The sequence below is a fragment of the Panulirus ornatus genome, chromosome 17 (genome assembly GCF_036320965.1).
Source record: "Panulirus ornatus isolate Po-2019 chromosome 17, ASM3632096v1, whole genome shotgun sequence".
NCBI classification, from domain to species: Eukaryota; Metazoa; Arthropoda; class Malacostraca; order Decapoda; family Palinuridae; genus Panulirus; species Panulirus ornatus.
Genome location: NC_092240.1, coordinates 39,399,132 through 39,418,746, shown reverse-complemented (window position 1 = coordinate 39,418,746; position 19,615 = coordinate 39,399,132). Strand labels below are relative to the sequence as shown.

Below are 19,615 nucleotides of genomic sequence, written 5' to 3'. Positions count from 1 at the left end.
TCTGTCATATTGAGCTGAACTTAACCACTTTTCCAACCCTATGGATCATGCAGTCTAAAATAGCAACATGCACTTATTTTCCTCTTCCACGGTAAATTTGATAGAAGATACTAAATTTTCGCTTGTTTGCCAAACAAAGAAAATCCTCTATATACCAAAACCAGGTTGCTTTAAAGGGTAAGACATCCCTAAGTAATTTGTTTCAAAGAATTTCTTGTATAGATTGCCTAATTCTGGTGAAGGAGGGTTATCCATTATGCTTAGAAATTTGGTATGGTAAAGAAATAATTTTAGAGAGTTGACCCCAAACTTCCCGTTTATACCAAGAACCTTTTAGTGTCCTATTTAGTGATAATTCTATGTTCCTCTTGATGTTGCTTATATCCTATAATATGAATTCAGTATTCAGCAGTAGCATACTACTAAGAATTTCTTAATCTTTTTTTGTTTGTTTTTACAGTAAGACAATTGGGTGTTTCGCTGTGTTTCTGGTGTTGCTGGACCTACTGGTACATCTTACGAAGGCTGGTGGTGGTGGGGGACAGAATTGTGCGCCCAAGTGAGAGGCGACCGCGGGAGAACTGAACCCGGCCTTGTACGTCCCAAAGTCTTCTTTGGGACTCTTATCTGTTTGATCAGCTGCCTTATCTTTCTTTTTCTCTTTTTTTCAGAGACAGAAGAGGTAAGGTATTCAAAGTGTTCTCTGTTTGAAGTGGTACGCCACCCCAGAATCTGGGGCCTAGCCCCATTGATATGGAGTCTTGTAAGCCAACCACTACTTCCGTAGGGGGTAGTGGTGGTGACCGACCCATGCTGGACATAAGGTCAAACAATGCGGAATTCGTTATGTTACATGCGACCGGTTCAACATTTCCCTCAACCCCTTTCTCAAGAAAGTGATTGGTGGCAAGGCTCGTAACCTTATTAAAGTTAAGTCGTCAAGCCAAGTTACGGACTTACTTAAGCTGAGAGAGTTTAGTTCATATGATGTTGTGGCTTCCATCCCGTGACCATGAATTCATGCAGACTAGTTATCTTCAGTCCTGATATGGACATGAGTGAGGACGACATTTCGAAAGACCTTGCATACTACGAAGTCATCGCTGCTCGATTTATCACCAAAGTCATCGACGGCGAGCGACGTAGAACGTCCTTTATCACTCTAACATTTGGAAAGCCGAGACTGCCGAGAGATATCACTATAGGTTAGGTTAAGGTAGCTGTAAGACCTTACATACCAAACCCTTTGCGATGTTTCTAATGCCAAAGATATGGCCACGGTGAAGGCTTGCTGGACTGAGTCTTCCTCTGTGGAATCAATGGACGACAATACCGTCTCCACTATCAGGCGTCGATCCCGTTCCCCCTTAAACTCGCCCAAGTCCTAAAAAAAGGGCTCACAAAGCTGGCCGGCTAAAGAAATCGTAAACCAACGCATTCAGTATCATTCAGTGGAACTGTAGAGGTCTTAGGAATAAGCAAACGCAAATGTCACCGTTGCTTGCAGTGTATAGGCCATTCGTTATTTGTCTACATGAGACCAATCTGAACAACACAGTTGAAGATTGTGATGTTTTAGATAACTATCACCCGTATAGAAGAGATGAAGATCATGGGGTCGCCATTATTTACACACAGCAGTGACTTAAAATTCTACTCTAGAAGCCGTCGCATGTAGAGAATAGTTTAACAACACGTACCTGGCTATTTGTTCAATTTACTTTCCCGGTTCTAATGCACTTGATGATAATGAGTTCACCTCACTTTTTAGTCAGTTAACCCACAAACAACTGATCCTTGGAGATTTCTACGCTCAGCATCATCGGTGGGGAAGTATACGGGCGGACTCTCGTAGGAAAAGAATGGTAATTCTAATCTCGCTCTTCTGAACGATGGTAGTGGAACTCGTGTAGATGATCGGACAGTAAACATAGCCATCGACCTATCTCTGTCATCCCCAGATATACTAAATGACATCACCTGGGGTACTTATGACGACTCCTTGGAAAATGACCACTTCCCAATCTCTTTCTCATACATGCGACAATATCATCAGACTGTATCCGTTTAGATTTGATTATAAAGTAGATTAGATTGGGGTCATTCTCAAGACAAGCCGTCCTAGATATATCCGGAGATGACATTGATTCAAAGGTCAATATTGTAACTAATACCATCCTCAGGGCTGCCGAGGTCTCTCTTCCTAAGATCCCTACAATATCCACAAAGTATAGAGTTCCTTGGTGGACACCAGACTGCCGAAATGCACTACGAGAGCGCAATAGGAGATACAAGATTCTCGACAAAGAGCCTCAGATAACAACCTCATTGCATATAAACAAGCGAGGGCTCAGGTAAGAAGAACAATACGACAAGCCAAAAGAGACTCCTGGTGTGGCTATGTTTCAACTGTCAATAAGAACACACCCAGCGGTCAGGTCTGGTCCACAATTAAGAAAATAACAAGAAAATACAAACAACCTTCCATCTCCCAACTTACCACGCAAGATGACACCATCGACGACCCAGTTGACGTAGCCAACGCTATCGCCAGGAGATTCCCAGACATAAGTAGCTCGGCCAATTACCATCGACGGTTTTAAACCACAAATGTTAGGCCGAGCAAACAGTAATTGACTTTGCCACAGAAGATGAAAAATACTACATAATGATACCTTTACCCTTAATTAATTACTTCTTGTCCTGAAATCCTGTAAAGTGTTCCAGCCTAGGACCCAGCGGGATTACCTACGAGGTAATTCAGCATCTTAGGCCAACCAGACTAAGGTGTTAGCATTGTACAATGAGATTTGGACGTCTCGAATGTTTCCAAACTCATGGCACTTTGCGCACGTCATCCCCATCCCAAAAGGTTCTGGACTCCTTATGAATATCAATTCGTTTCGACCTATTGCACTGAAGAGCCGCATTTGTAAGGTCATGGAAACAATGGTTGATAACAGGCTTATTTTGTGTTAGAATCCCAGAACTTATTAAATGATCAACAGTGTGCATTCCGTAAACACAGAAGCATGATGTATCATTCATTGAATTTAGAACAACATTTCAAACACTTTGATAAAAAGAAAAAAAATTATTGGACTTTTCTTAGATTTTTAAAAAGCCTTTGATATGACATGGCGAAACGGAATCTGAAGCAAATTTAATGCTGTTGGATCAAGAGGATATTTACCTATTTTCATTTAGAATTTGTAAATAACAACATCTGATGTCAAGATTGCTGCATCTAAGATAATCTCGAACATATTTGTCCAGAGAATTGGGTGCCTCAAGGCAGCGTTCTGAGCCCATAATTCAATATTATAATTAATGATATTCTATCTCCACCTTCCGTCCCTTGAAACCTTAACTACTCACTTAATGTTGATGATTGTGCAATATGGCTCATCCTCGTCTAATGCACAGTTTTTGGTTCAACGGGTTCAAGTTGCACTTGAGACCGTTCACTGTTGGGCGCTACAGTGGGGATTTAAGTTTTTCACCAGTTAAAAGTGTCACGATTGTTTTTACCTAAAAGAAAGTATACTCCCAAATATGCAGCTAAAATTAGTCATTAACTCGATTCCTTTCTACAATAACGTAAGGTTTCTTCGATTAAACTTTCACCAGAGATCAAATTGGAGAAAGCATGTACATTTTTTTTATTGTAAATTGTAATGAAAGGTTATGAATATTCTTAAGCATCTCCTGGGTTCATATTAGGGAGCCGACAGGAAATCTTTATTAATGTTGTACAAGACCCTTAATTGGATGTAAACTAGACTATGGCTCTCAGGTGTATGCTTCGGCGAGCGACTATACCCTGAGAAGGTTGGATGTGTTACAGAATGAATGCCTGAGACTCCGTCCTGGAGCTCTGTCATGTACCCGAGTTCCGCGATTGGAAGTTGAGGCAAATGTACCGCCTCTCCGGCTGCGTCGAGATGAAATGACGTTAAAGTGTGGTATTCTGATGACCAGGAGAAGAGACACTACTGCCTGTGCCTCCCCCCTACAGTACAAGCAGTTTGTCGATAGAGGCGTCAGGCCCCTGGCCCTCAGAATACACTTCCTCACTGAGAATTCTGGTCTGGAAGTACAAGAAATGGACACGCTGGCTAGAAATAAACTACCTCCTTGGTTGGAGTCCAAAATGAATATTAAGACCACTTGGCGGCCTATGAGGAAAAGGAACGCGCCGGAGAGTGAGGTACACCAGCGATTCCGTTACGTCATAATGGATCATTTATCATATATCCACTTCTACACAGATGGCACCAAGACAGATGGATGTGCTAGGTGCAAGTGCGTGGTCGAGCGAATGTTCCCTTAGGTACAGGCTGCCAAGCCATACATCTGTTTTCTGTGCGGATTTATTTGCCATTGATAAGGCCATAGATTATATGAATATTTCAATTTATCTTAGATCATTTTGTTCCGATTTATCAGCCCTTAAAGATATAGACTGTGGTTACACTGAGTCAGATGAAATTCAGGGCAACATTATTAATGAATCAAACTCATGTAACAAAGATTTCATCTTGATCTGGGTGGCTGGCGGGTCAATGCAACATTTACGGCAACAATGAACAGGCAGACCAATTGGCTAGGTCGACCTCAGAACTCGAGGAGGTCGTTCTGATCTCTCGGGAGCTGGGGTCCTGCCTTTCCTTGGGAAAGAATTCAGTATTTCTTCTATGGCAGAGTCAGTGGCCATAGTAGCGGACTGGACCGAGGAAAAGAAGGGAGGAAGTCGCGCTTACCACCTACAACCTGACATCACACATAGCACCCACCTACAACCTGACATCACACACAGCACCCACCTACAACCTGACATCACACACAGCACCCACCTACAACCTTACATCACACACAGCACCCACCTACAACCTGACATCACACACAGCACCCACCTACAACCTGACATCACACACAGCACCCACCTACAACCTTACATCATACACAGCACCCACCTACAACCTCACATCACACACAGCACCCACCTACAACCTTACATCATACACAGCATCCACCCACAACCTTACATCACACACACAGCACTTACCTATAACCTTACATCATACACAGCACCCACCTACAACCTTACATCATACACAGCACCCACCTACAACCTTACATCATACACAGCACCCACCTACAACCTTACATCATACACAGCATCCACCCACAACCTTACATCACACACACAGCACTTACCTATAACCTTACATCACACACAGCACCCACCTACAACCTTACATGACACACAGCACCCACCTACAACCTTACATCATACACAGCATCCACCCACAACCTTACATCACACACACAGCACTTACCTATAACCTTACATCACACACAGCACCCACCTACAACCTTACATCACATACAGCACCCACCTCCAACCGTACATCACACACAGCACCCACCTACAACCTTACATCACATACAGCATCGACCTACAACCTTACATCACATACAGCACCCACCTACAACCTTACATCAACAGAAATGTTCCACCTAGATATGAAGCATGTCAAAGAAGCTTAACAACAGACGACCTTCTCATCCAGTACAATAAGTATAACGAAAAGAGGAAAAGTTTAGTAAATTATTTCAAGAAAAAGAAAATACATCTCACCATAAGCAATCTCCTTGATGATAACATGAATATATTTAACAAATTGATTAGCTTTCTTAAGGAAACGGAAACAGTCAGGAAGATATAAGGTGGTTCGCTGGTTCGACTCTGTGCCGGGGCTGACTTCAGAATGTGCCTGCTTCCGCTTTGGGCTCGCTGTTTAGTGGGCAGGTCTATTTGCTCTTGAAGCTGTCCTCTTGGAGCAGGGGTGGTTCGGTTTGGAGCTGCTTCTGTTATGGTGTCGAGCCTGACGAATTGCCGTTATTAATAATTCATAACTAATGTAAGTATTGCATGCCATGGTGAAAGACTATCTCTAATCTGTCCTATCTTCTCGCAGTCCTTCTGGCAGCTACACCTGTGCATGTTGTGCCGACTGGCTGGTGTTTGCTGCCACGTCGACACAATAACCATTTACCAACTTCTTATTCCGATATCTATATTCTTTTATCTTTTAATATCATCTGTATTTGCTTATCACTTTTCTTCCTATAGGTTTGGATATATATATATATATATATATATATATATATATATATATATATATATATATATATATATATATATATATATATATATATCCCTGGGGATAGGGGAGAGAGAATACTTCCCACGTATTCCCTGCGTGTCGTAGAAGGCGACTAAAGGGGGAGGGAGCGGGGGGCTGGAAATCCTCCCCTCTCGTTTTTTTTTTTTTTTAATTTTCCAAAAGAAGGAACAGAGAATTGGGCCAGGTGAGGGTGTTCCCTCAGGGGCCCGGTCCTCTGTTCTTAACGCTACCTCGCTAATGCGGGAAATGGCGAATAGTTTGAAAGAAAGAACCATGGAAAGCTGTGTAGGTATGTATATTTGCGTGTGTGGACGTATGTATATACATGTGTATGGGGGGGGGCATTTCTTTCGTCTGTTTCCTTGCGCTACCTCGCAAACGCGGGAGACAGCGACAAAGTATAATAAATAATATAATAATATATATCCCCTGGGGATAGGAGAGAAAGAATACTTCCCACATGTCTTAGAAGGCGACTAAAGGGGACGGTTGCGCGGGGGCTGGAAACCCTCCCCTCCTTGTATTCTAACTTTCTAAAAGGGTAAACAGAAGGAGTCGCGCAAGGAGTGCTCATCCTCCTCGAAGGCTCAGATTGGGGTGTCTAAATGTGTGTGGATATAACCAAGATGGGAAAAAAGGAGAGATAGGTAGTATGTTTGAGGAAAGGAACCTGGATGTTTTGGCTCTGAGTGAAACGAAGCTCAAGGGTAAAGGGGAAAAGTGGTTTGGGAATGTCTTGGGAGTAAAGTCAAGGGTTAGTGAGAGGACAGGAGCAAGGGAAGGAGTAGCACTACCCCTGAAACAGGAGTTGTGGGAGTATGTGATAGAGTGTAAGAAAGTAAACTCTAGATTGATATGGGTAAAACTGAAAGTGGATGGCGAGAGATGGGTGAATATTGGTGGATATGCACCTGGGCATGAGAAGAAAGATCATGAGAGGCAAGTGGTTTGGGAGCTGCTGAGTGAGTGTGTTAGTAGTTTTGATGCACGAGACCGGGTTATAGTGATGGGTGATTTGAATGCAAAGGTGAGTGATGTGGCAGTTGAGGGAATAATTGGTGTAAATGGGGTGTTCAGTGTTGTAAATGGAAATGGTGAAGAGCTTGCAGATTTATGTGCTGAAAGAGGAATGGTGATTGGGAATACCTGGTTTAAAAAGAGAGATATACATAAGTATACGTATGTAAGTAGGAAAGATGGTCCAAGAGCGTTATTGGATTACGTGTTAATTGATAGGCGCGCGAAAGAGGGACTTTTGGATGTTAATGTGCTGAGAGGTGCCACAGAAGGGATGTCTGATTATTATCTTGTGGAGGCAAAAGTGAAGATTTGTAGAGGTTTTCAGAAAAGAAGAGAGAATGTTGGGGTGAAGAGAGTGGTGAGAGTAAGTGAGCTTGGGAAGGAGACTTGTGTGAGGAAGTACCAGGAGAGACTGAGTACAGAATGGAAAAAGGTGAGAACAAAGGACTCACGTAAGGGGAGTGGGGGAGGAATGGGATGTATTTAGGGAAGCAGTGATGGCTCGCACAAAAGATGCTTGTGGTATAAGAAGCGTGGGAAGTAGGCAGATTAGAAAGGGTAATGAGTGGTGGGTTGAAGAAGTAAGATTATTAGTGAAAGAGAAGAGAGAGATATTTGGACGATATTTGCAGGGAAATAATGCAAATGACTGGGAGATGTATAAAAGAAAGAGGCAGGAGATCAAGAGAAAGGTGCAAAGGTGAAAAAGATGGCAAATGAGAGTTGGGGTGAGAGAGTATCATTAAATTTTCTGGAGAATAAAAAGATGTTTTGCAAGGAGGTAAATAAAGTGCGTAAGACAAGGGAGCAAATGGGAGCATCAGTGAAGGGAGCTAATGGGGAGGTGATAACAAGTAGTGGTGATGTGAGAAGCAGATTGAGTGAGTATTTTGAAGGTTTGCTGAATGTGTTTGATGATAGAGTAGCAGAGGTGGTGTGCAAAGTGAGAGTGTTAGGAGAATGATTTGGTAAACAGAGAAGAGGTAGTAAAAGCTTTGCGGAAGATGAAAACCGGTAAGGCAGTGGGTTTGGATGGTATTGCAGTGGACTCTATTACAAAAGGAGGTGACTGTATTGTTGACTGGTTGGTAAGGTTATTTAATGTATGTATAACTCATGGTGAGGTGCCTGAGGATTGGCGGAATGCTTGCATAGTGCCATTGTTCAAAGGCAAGGGGGATAAGAGTAAGTGCTCAAATTACAGAGGTATAAGTTTGTTGAGTATTCCTGGGAAATTATTTGAGAGGGTATTGATTGAGAGGGTGAGGGCATGTACAGAGCATCAGATTGGGGAAGAGCAGTGTGGTTTCAGAAGTGGTAGAGGATGTGTGGATCAGGTGTTTGCTTTGAAGAATGTATGTGAGAAATACTTAGAAAAGCAAATGGATTTGTATGTAGCATTTATGGACCTGGATATGATAGAGTTGATAGAGATGCTTTGTGGAAAGTATTAATAATATATGGTGTGGGAGGCAAGTTGTTAGAAGCAGTGAAAAGTTTTTATCGAGGATGTAAGGCATGTGTGCGTGTAGGAAGAGAGGAAAGTGATTGGTTCTCAGGGAATGTAGGTTTGCGGCAGGGGTGTGTGGTGTCTCCATGGTTGTTTAATTTGTTTATGGATGGGGTTGTTAGGGAGGTAAATGCAAGAGTTTTGGAAAGAGGGGCAAGTATGAAGTCTGTTGGGGATGAGAGATCTTGGGAAGTGAGTCAGTTGTTGTTCGCTGATGATACAGCGCTGGTGGCTGATTCATGTGAGAAACTGCAGAAGCTGGTGACTGAGTTTGGAAAAGTGTGTAGAAGAAGAAAGTTAAGAGTAAATGTGAATAAGAGCAAGGTTATGAGGTACAGTAGGGTTGAGGGTCAAGTCAATTGGGAGGTGAGTTTGAATGGAGAAAAACTGGAGGAAGTGAAGTGTTTTAGATATCTGGGAGTGGATCTGGCAGCGGATGGAACCATGGAAGCGGAAGTGGATCATAGGGTGGGGGAGGGGGCGAAAATCCTGGGGGCCTTGAAGAATGTGTGGAAGTCGAGAACATTATCTCGGAAAGTAAAAATGGGTATGTTTGAAGGAATAGTAGTTCCAACAATGTTGTATGGTTGCGAGGCGTGGGCTATGGATAGAGTTGTGCGCAGGAGGATGGATGTGCTGGAAATGAGATGTTTGAGGACAATGTGTGGTGTGAGGTGGTTTGATCGAGTGAGTAACGTAAGGGTAAGAGAGATGTGTGGAAATAAAAAGAGCGTGGTTGAGAGAGCAGAAGAGGGTGTTTTGAAGTGGTTTGGGCACATGGAGAGGATGAGTGAGGAAAGATTGACCAAGAGGATATATGTGTCGGAGGTGGAGGGAACAAGGAGAAGAGGGAGACCAAATTGGAGGTGGAAAGATGGAGTGAAAAAGATTTTTTGTGATCGGGGCCTGAACATGCAGCAGGGTGAAAGGAGGGCAAGGAATAGAGTGAAATGGAGCGATGTGGTATACCGGGGTTGACGTGCTGTCAGTGGATTGAAGCAGGGCATGTGAAGCGTCTGGGGTAAACCATGTAAAGCTGTGTAGGTATGTATATTTGCGTGTGTGGACGTATGTATATACATGTGTATGGGGGAGGGGGTTGGGCCATTTCTTTCGTCTGTTTCCTTGCGCTACCTCGCAAACGCGGGAGACAGCGACAAAGTATAAAAAAAAAAAAAAAATATATATATATATATATATATATATATATATATATATATATATATTATTTTTTATATTTTTTATTATACTTTGTCGCTGTCTCCCGCGTTTGCGAGGTAGCGCAAGGAAACAGACGAAAGAAATGGCCCAACCCCCCCCCCATACACATGTATATACATACGTCCACACACGCAAATATACATACCTACACAGCTTTCCATGGTTTACCCCAGACGCTTCACATGCCCTGCTTCAATCCACTGACAGCGCGTCAACCCCGGTATACCACATCGCTCCAATTCACTCTATTCCTTGCCCTCCTTTCACCCTCCTACATGTTCAGGCCCCGATCAAACAAAATCTTTTTCACTCCATCTTTCCACCTCCAATTTGGTCTCCCTCTTCTCCTTGTTCCCTCCACCTCCGACACATATATCCTCTTGGTCAATCTTTCCTCACTCATCCTCTCCATGTGCCCAAACCACTTCAAAACACCCTCTTCTGCTCTCTCAACCACGCTCTTTTTATTTCCACACATCTCTCTTACCCTTACGTTACTCACTCGATCAAACCACCTCACACCACACATTGTCCTCAAACATCTCATTTCCAGCACATCCATCCTCCTGCGCACAACTCTATCCATAGCCCACGCCTCGCAACCATACAACATTGTTGGAACCACTATTCCTTCAAACATACCCATTTTTACTTTCCGAGATAATGTTCTCGACTTCCACACATTCTTCAAGGTCCCCAGGATTTTCGCCCCCTCCCCCACCCTATGATCCACTTCCGCTTCAATGGTTCCATCCGCTGCCAGATCCACTCCCAGATATCTAAAACACTTCACTTCCTCCAGTTTTTCTCCATTCAAACTCACCTCCCAATTGACTTGACCCTCAACCCTACTGTACCTAATAACCTTGCTCTTATTCACATTTACTCTTAACTTTCTTCTTCCACACACTTTTCCAAACTCAGTCACCAGCTTCTGCAGTTTCTCACATGAATCAGCCACCAGGGCTGTATCATCAGCGAACAACAACTGACTCACTTCCCAAGCTCTCTCATCCCCAACAGACTTCATACTTGCCCCTCTTTCCAAAACTCTTGCATTTACCTCCCTAACAACCCCATCCATAAACAAATTAAACAACCATGGAGACATCACACACCCCTGCCGCAGACCTACATTCACTGAGAACCAATCACTTTCCTCTCTTCCTACACGTACACATGCCTTACATCCTCGATAAAAACTTTTCACTGCTTCTAACAACTTTCCTCCCACACCATATATTCTTAATACCTTCCACAGAGCATCTCTATCAACTCTATCATATGCCTTCTCCAGATCCATAAATGCTACATACAAATCCATTTGCTTTTCTAAGTATTTCTCACATACATTCTTCAAAGCAAACACCTGATCCACACATCCTCTACCACTTCTGAAACCTCACTGCTCTTCCCCATTCTGATGCTCTGTACATGCCTTCACCCTCTCAATCAGTACCCTACCATATAATTTACCAGGAATACTCAACAAACTTATACCTCTGTAATTTGAGCACTCACTCTTATCCCCTTTGCCTTTGTACAATGGCACTATGCACGCATTCCGCCAATCCTCAGGCACCTCACCATGAGTCATACATACATTAAATAACCTTACCAACCAGTCAACAATACAGTCACCCCCTTTTTTAATAAATTCCACTGCAATACCATCCAAACCCGCTGCCTTGCCGGCTTTCATCTTCCGCAAAGCTTTTACTACCTCTTCTCTGTTTACCAAATCATTTTCCCTAACCCTCTCACTTTGCACACCACCTCGACCAAAACACCCTATATCTGCCACTCTATCATCAAACACATTCAACAAACCTTCAAAATACTCACTCCATCTCCTTCTCACATCACCACTACTTGTTATCACCTCCCCACTTGCGCCCTTCACCAAAGTTCCCATTTGCTCCCTTGTCTTACGCACTTTATTTACCTCCTTCCAGAACATCTTTTTATTCTCCCTAAAATTTAATGATACTCTCTCACCCCAACTCTCATTTGCCCTTTTTTAGAAAGGGTAGTGAGTGGTGGGATGAAGAAGTAAGAGTATTAGTGAAAGAGAAGAGAGAGGCATTTGGACGATTTTTGCAGGGAAAAAATGCAATTGAGTGGGAGATATATAAAAGAAAGAGACAGGAGGTCAAGAGAAAGGTGCAAGAGGTGAAAAAAAGGGCAAAAAATATATATATATATATATACATATATATATATATATGTATTATTCATTCATTTTGTTTTGTCGCTGTCTTCCGCGTTAGCGAGGTAGCACAAGGAAACAGACGAAAGAATGGCCTAACCCACCCACATACACATGTATATACATAGACGTCCACACATGCAAATATATATACCTGTACATCTCTACGTATACATATATATATACACACACAGGCATATACATATATCACATGTACATAATTCATACTGTCTGCCTTTATTCATTCCTATCGCCACCCCGCCGCACATGAAATAACAACCCCCTCCCCCTCATGTGCGCGAGGTAGCGCTAGGAAAAGACAACAAAGGTCACATTCGTTCACACTCAGTCTCTAGCTGTCATGTAATAATGCATCGAAAACACAGCTCCCTTTTCACATCCAGGCCCCATAGAACTTTCCATGGTTTACCCCTGACGCTTCACATGCCCTGGTTCAATCCAATGACAGCACGTCGATCTCGGTATACCACATCGTTCCAATTCATTCTATTCCTTGCACGCCTTTCACCCTCTTGCATGTTCACACCCCGATCACTCAAAATCTTTTTCACTCCATCTTTCCACCTCCAATTTGGTCTCCCACTTCTCCTCGTTCCCTCCACCTCTGACATATATCCTCTTGGTCAATCTTTCCTCACTCATTCTTTCCATGTGACCAAACCATTGCAAAACACCCTCTTCTGCTCTCTCAACCACACTCTTTATTACCACACATCTTTCTTACCCTATTATTGCTTACTCGATCAAACCACTTCACACCACATATTGTCCTCAGACATCTCATTTCCAGCACATCCACCCTCCTCCGCACAACTCTATCCATAGCCCACGCCTCGCAACCATATAACATTGTTGGAACCACTATTCCTTGAAACATACCCATTTTTGCTTTCCGAGATAATGCTCTCGACTTCCACACGTTCTTCAACGCTTCCAGAACTTTCGCCCCCTCCCCCACCCTGTAATTCACTTCCGCTTACATGGTTCCATCTGTTGCCAAATCCACTCCCAGATATCTTAATATGTATGTATGTATAAAGCTCTGCTATTAACGTCTGTTTCCCACTCTCCCTTTTGTTCCGCTATTCGTATCCCTAACGCACCAGGTTCCTGGTGTAATTTGACCTACCTCTATAAACCTTGACGCCCCTGGTGTGTCCTTTTGTATACATTCTCCACCCTGGCCTTGGGAATCTCTCTCTCTCTCTCTCTCTCTCTCTCTCTCTCTCTCTCTCTCTCTCTCTCTCTCTCTCTCTCTCTCTCTCTCTCTCTCTCTCTCTCTCTCTCTCTCTCTCTCTCTCTAATATTGTAAGTGATGGGTCTGCAGGGCTCATGAGTCAGTCTTCTAAGAAGTGCTGGTCAAGAGGGTTGTGCCTACGTTGATCCTGGACTCCTGGATGTGGAATTCGATTGCAAGTTGCAATCAGATCATGTGACTCATGGTATCAGTTACATAGGACTATCTTCAGTTTCGGTCTCCATGTTATGAATATTTGTGATTACTCTTATGTTTTGATTACAGTTTGATTAATTTTCCGTGCGTTTCCTTTATCCTTCCAAATATTATCAAATTACCATATATCCCTGGACAAGATAATCCACGAGGTTTTATGATATATATATATATATATATATATATATATATATATATATATATATATATATATATATATATATATATATATATATATATATATATATATTCATATATATATATATATATATATATATATATATATATATATATATATATATATATATATATATATATATATATATATATATATATATATATAAGGGTGATTATTGGTGCATATGCACCTGGGCATGAGAAGAAAGATCATGAAAGGCAAGTGTTTTGGGAGCAGCTGAATGAGTGTGTTAGTGGTTTTGATGCACGAGACCGGGTTATAGTGATGGGTGATTTGAATGCAAAGGTGAGTAATGTGGCAGTTGAGGGAATAATTGGTATACATGGGGTGTTCAGTGTTGTAAATGGAAATAGTGAAGAGCTTGTAGATTTATGTGCTGAAAAAGGACTGGTGATTGGGACTACCTGGTTTAAAAAGCGAGATATACATAAGTATACGTATGTAAGTAGGAGAGATGGCCAGAGAGCGTTATTGGATTACGTGTTAATTGACAGGCGCGCGAAAGAGAGACTTTTGGATGTTAATGTGCTGAGAGGTGCAACTGGAGGGATGTCTGATCATTATCTTGTGGAGGCTAAGGTGAAGATTTGTATGGGTTTTCAGAAGAGAAAAGTGAATGTTGGGGTGAAGAAGGTGGTGAGAGTAAGTGAGCTTGGGAAGGAGACTTGTGTGAGGAAGTACCAGGAGAGACTGAGTACAGAATGGAAAAAGGTGAGAACAATGGAAGTAAGGGGAGTGGGGGAGGAATGGGATGTATTTAGGGAATCAGTGATGGATTGCGCGAAAGATGCTTGTGGCATGAGAAGCGTGGGAGGTGGGTTGATTAGAAAGGGTAGTGAGTGGTGGGATGAAGTAAGATTATTAGTGAAAGAGAAGAGAAAGGCATTTGGACGATTTTTGCAGGGAAAAAATGAAATTGAGTGGGAGATGTATAAAAGAAAGAGACAGGAGGTCAAGAGAAAGGTGCAAGAGGTGAAAAAGAGGGCAAATGAGAGTTGGGGTGAGAGAGTATCATTAGATTTTAGGGAGAATAAAATGATGTTGTGGAAGGAGGTAAATAAAGTGCGTAAGACAAGGAAGCAAATGAGAACTTCAGTGAAGTAGGCTAATGGGGAGGTGATAACAAGTAGTGGTGATGTGAGAAGGAGATGGAGTGAGTATTTTGAAGGTTTGTTGAATGTGTTTGATTATAGAGTGGCAGATATAGGCTGTTTTGGTCGAGGTGGTGTGCAAAGTGAGAGGGTTAGGGAAAATGATTTGGTAAACAGAGAAGAGGTAGTGAGAGCTTTGCGGAAGATGAAAGCCGGTAAGGCAGCAGGTTTGGATGGTATTGCAGTGGAATTTATTAAAAAAGGGGGTGACTGTATTGTTGACTAGTTGATAAGGTTATTTGATGTATGTATGACTCATGGTGAGGTGCCTGAGGATTGGCGGAATGCGTGCATAGTGCCATTGTACAAAGGCAAAGGGGATAAGAGTGAGTGCTCAAATTACAGAGGTATAAGTTTGTTGAGTATTCCTGGTAAATTATATGGGAGGGTATTGATTGAGAGGGTGAAGGCATGTACAGAGCATCAGATTGGGGAAGGGCAGTGTGGTTTCAGATGTGGTAGAGGATGTGTGGATCAGGTGTTTGCTTTGAAGAATGTATGTGAGAAATACTTAGAAAAGCAAATGGATTTGTATGTAGCATTTATGGATCTGGAGAAGGCATATGATAGAGTTGATAAAGATGCTCTGTGGAAGGTATTAAGAATATATGGTGTGGGAGACAGGTTGTTAGAAGCAGTGAAAAGTTTTTATCGAGGATGTAAGACATGTGTACGTGTAGGAAGAGAGGAAAGTGATTGGTTCTCAGTGAATGTAGGTTTTCGGCAGGGGTGTGTGATGTCTCCATGGTTATTTAATTTGTTTATGGATAGGGTTGTTAGGGAGGTGAATGCAAGAGTTTTGGAAAGAGGGGCAAGTATGAAGTCTGTTGTGAATGAGAGAGCTTGGGAAGTGAGTCAGTTGTTGTTCGCTGATGATACAGCGCTGTTGGCTGATTCATGTGAGAAACTATAGATGCTGGTGACTGAGTTTGGTAAAGTGTGTGAAAGAAGAAAGTTAAGAGTAAATGTGAATAAGAGCAAGGTTATTAGGTACAGTAGGGTTGAGGGTCAAGTCAATTGGGAGGTAAGTTTGAATGGAGAAAAACTGGAAGAAGTAAAGTGTTTTAGATATCTGGGAGTGGATCTGGCAGCGGATGGAACCATGGAAGCGGAAGTGAATCATAGGGTGGGGGAGGGGGCGAAAATCCTGGGAGCCTTGAAGAATGTGTGGAAGTCGAGAACATTATCTCGGAAAGCAAAAAATGGGTATGTTTGAAGGAATAGTGGTTCCAACAATGTTGTATGGTTGCGAGGCGTGGGCTATGGATAGAGTTGTGCGCAGGAGGGTGGATGTGCTGGAAATGAGATGTTTGAGGACAATGTGTAGTGTGAGGTGGTTTGATCGAGTAAGTAATGTAAGGGTAAGAGAGATGTGTGGAAATAAAAAGAGCGTGGTTGAGAGAGCAGAAGAAGGTGTTTTGAAATGGTTTGGGCACATGGAGAGAATGAGTGAGGAAAGATTGACTAAGAGGATATATGTGTCGGAGGTGGAGGGAACGAGGAGAAGTGGGAGACCAAATTGGAGGTGGAAAGATGGAGTGAAAAAGATTTTGTTTGATCGGGGCCTGAACATGCAGGAGGGTGAAAGGAGGGCAAGGAATAGAGTGAATTGGATCGATGTGGTATACCGGGGTTGACGTGCTGTCAGTGGATTGAATCAGGGCATGTGAAGCGTCTGGGGTAAACCATGGAAAGTAGTGTGGGGACTGGATGTGAAAAGGGAGCTGTGGTTTCGGGCATTATTGCATGACAGCTAGAGACTGAGTGTGAACGAATGGGGCCTTTGTTGTCTTTTCCTAGTGCTACCTCGCACACATGACGGGGGAGGGGGATGGTATTCCTTGTGTGGCGATGGGAATGAATAAAGGCAGTGTGAATTGTGTGCATTGGTATATATGTATGTGTCTGTGTGTGTATATATATGTGTACATTGAGATGTATAGGTATGTATTTTTGCTTTGATGGACGTGTATGTATATACATGTGTATGGGGGTGGGTTGGGCCATTTCTTTCGTCTGTTTCCTTACGCTACCTCGCAAACGCGGGAAACAGCGACAAAGCAAATTAAATAAATAAATAAATAAATATATATATATATATATATATATATATATATATATATATATATATATATATATATATATTTTTTTTTTTTTTTTTTTTTTTTGCTTTGTCGCTGTCTCCCGCGTTTGCGAGGTAGCGCAAGGAAACAGACGAAAGAAATGGCCCAACCCACCCCCATACACGTGCCTTGATTCAATCCACTGACAGCACGTCAACCCCGGTATACCACATCGCTCCAATTCACTATTCTTTGCCCTCCTTTCACCCTCCTGCATGTTCAGGCCCCGATCACTCAAAATCTTTTTCACTCCATCTTTCCACCTCCAATTTGGTCTCCCTCTTCTCCTCGTTCCCTCCACCTCCGACACATATATCCTCTTGGTCAATCTTTCCTCACACATTCTCTCCATGTGACCAAACCATTTCAAAACACCCTCTTCTGCTCTCTCAACCACGCTCTTTTTATTTCCACACATCTCTCTTACCCTTACGTTACTTACTCGATCAAACCACCTCACACCACACATTGTCCTCAAACATCTCATTTCCAGCACATCCATCCTCCTGCGCACAACTCTATCCATAGTCCACGTCTCGCAACCATACAACATTGTTGGAACCACTATTCCTTGAAACATACCCATTTTTGCTTTCCGAGATAATGTTCTCGACTTCCACACATTCTTCAAGGCTCCCAGAATTTTCGCCCCCTCCCCCACCCTATGATCCACTTCCGCTTCCATGGTTCCATCCGCTGCCAGATCCACTCCCAGATATCTAAAACACTTCACTTCCTCCAGTTTTTCTCCATTCAAACTCACCTCCCAATTGATTTGACCCTCAACCCTACTGTACCTAATAACCTTGCTCTTATTCACATTTATTCTTAACTTTCTTCTTTCACACACTTTACCAAACTCAGTCACCAGCTTCTGCAGTTTCTCACATGAATCAGCCACCAGCGCTGTATCATCAGCGAACAACAACTGACTCACTTCCCAAGATCTCTCATCCTCAACAGCCTTCATACTTGCCCCTCTTTCCAAAACTCTTGCATTCACCTCCCTAACAACCCCATCCATAAACAAATTAAACAACCATGGAGACATCACACACCCCTGCCGCAAACCTACATTCACTGAGAACCAATCACTTTCCTCTCTTCCTACACGTACACATGCCTTACATCCTCGATAAAAACTTTTCACTGCTTCTAACAAATTGCCTCCCACACCATATATTCTTAATACCTTCCACAGAGCATCTCTATCAACTCTATCATATGCCTTCTCCAGATCCATAAATGCTACATACAAATCCATTTGCTTTTCTAAGTATTTCCCACATACATTCTTCAAAGCAAACACCTGATCCACACATCCTCTACCACTTCTGAAACCACACTGCTCTTCCCCAATCTGATGCTCTGTACATGCCTTCACCCTCTCAATCAATATATATATATTTATATATATATATATATATATATATATATATATATATATATATATATATATATATATATATATATATATATATATATATATATATATATATATATATGTGCGCGCGTGCGTGTGTGTGTGTGTGTGTGTGTGTGCAAGTGCAATACCATCAAAACCCGCCGACTTGCCGGATTTCATCTTCCTCAAGACTTTCACCACCTGTTCTCTCTTAACCAAACCATTCTTCCTGACTCTCTCACTTTGCACATCACCCCGACAAAAAACCCTACATCTGCCACTCTATCATCAAACAATTTCAACAAACCTTTATAATGCTCACTCCATCAACTTCTCACATCATCACTACCTGTTATCACTTTCCCCCTTGCCCCCTCCACTGATGTTCCCATTTGTTCTCTCGTTATTCACCTCATTCCAAAACATCTTTTTATTTTCCCTGAAATTTAACGATTCTCCCGCACACCAACTCTCATTAGCGCACTTTTTCAGCCCTTGCATCTTACTCTTGACCTCCGGCCGCTTTCTTTTGTGCATCTCCCAGTCATCTACACTCCTTCCTTGTAAGTATCGTCCAAACGCCCCTCTTTTCTCTTTTACTAACAACTTAACTTCATCCCACCACTCACTACCCTTTCTAATCTGCCCACGTCCTACCTTTCTCATACCACATGCATCGTTTGCAAATGCCATCACTGCTTTCCTAAGTACATCCCATTCCTCACCCACTCCCCTCCCGTCATATCCTCTCACCTTTTGCCATTCTACGCTCAATCCCTCCTGGTATTTCCTCACACAAGTCTCCTTCCCAAGATCACTTACTCTCACAATTCTCTTATCCTCAGCATTCTGTCTTCTTTTTAGAAAACGTTTACAAATCTTCACCTTCGCCTCCACAAGATAGTGATCAGACATCCCAACTGCTGCCACTCTCAGCTCATTAATATCCAAAAGTTTCTCTTTCACTCGCCTATCCATTAACACGTAATCTAATAATTCCCTTTGACCATCTCTCTCACTCACATATGTATACTTATGTATATCTCTCTTTTCAAATGTTATTCCCGGTCACCAGTCTTTTTTCAGCATACGAATCCACAGACTCTTCA

General features: G+C 42.4%; 1 protein-coding gene across 2 annotated transcripts in view; it reads left to right on the top strand.

The window, feature by feature from the left end:
* The window catches only part of LOC139754474 (uncharacterized), a 75,298-nt gene that overhangs the window by 37,607 nt on the left and 18,076 nt on the right, over nucleotides 1–19,615 (top strand). The window contains exon 1 of one of the 2 annotated variants that reach the window (XM_071671742.1): nucleotides 450–595. The exons of the other annotated variant lie outside the window; for it this stretch is intronic. The gene's annotated coding sequence lies outside the window, so the exon portion shown is untranslated. Of the gene's footprint in view, nucleotides 1–449; nucleotides 596–19,615 lie in introns of those variants that run through there. 2 annotated transcript variants of the gene reach the window in all.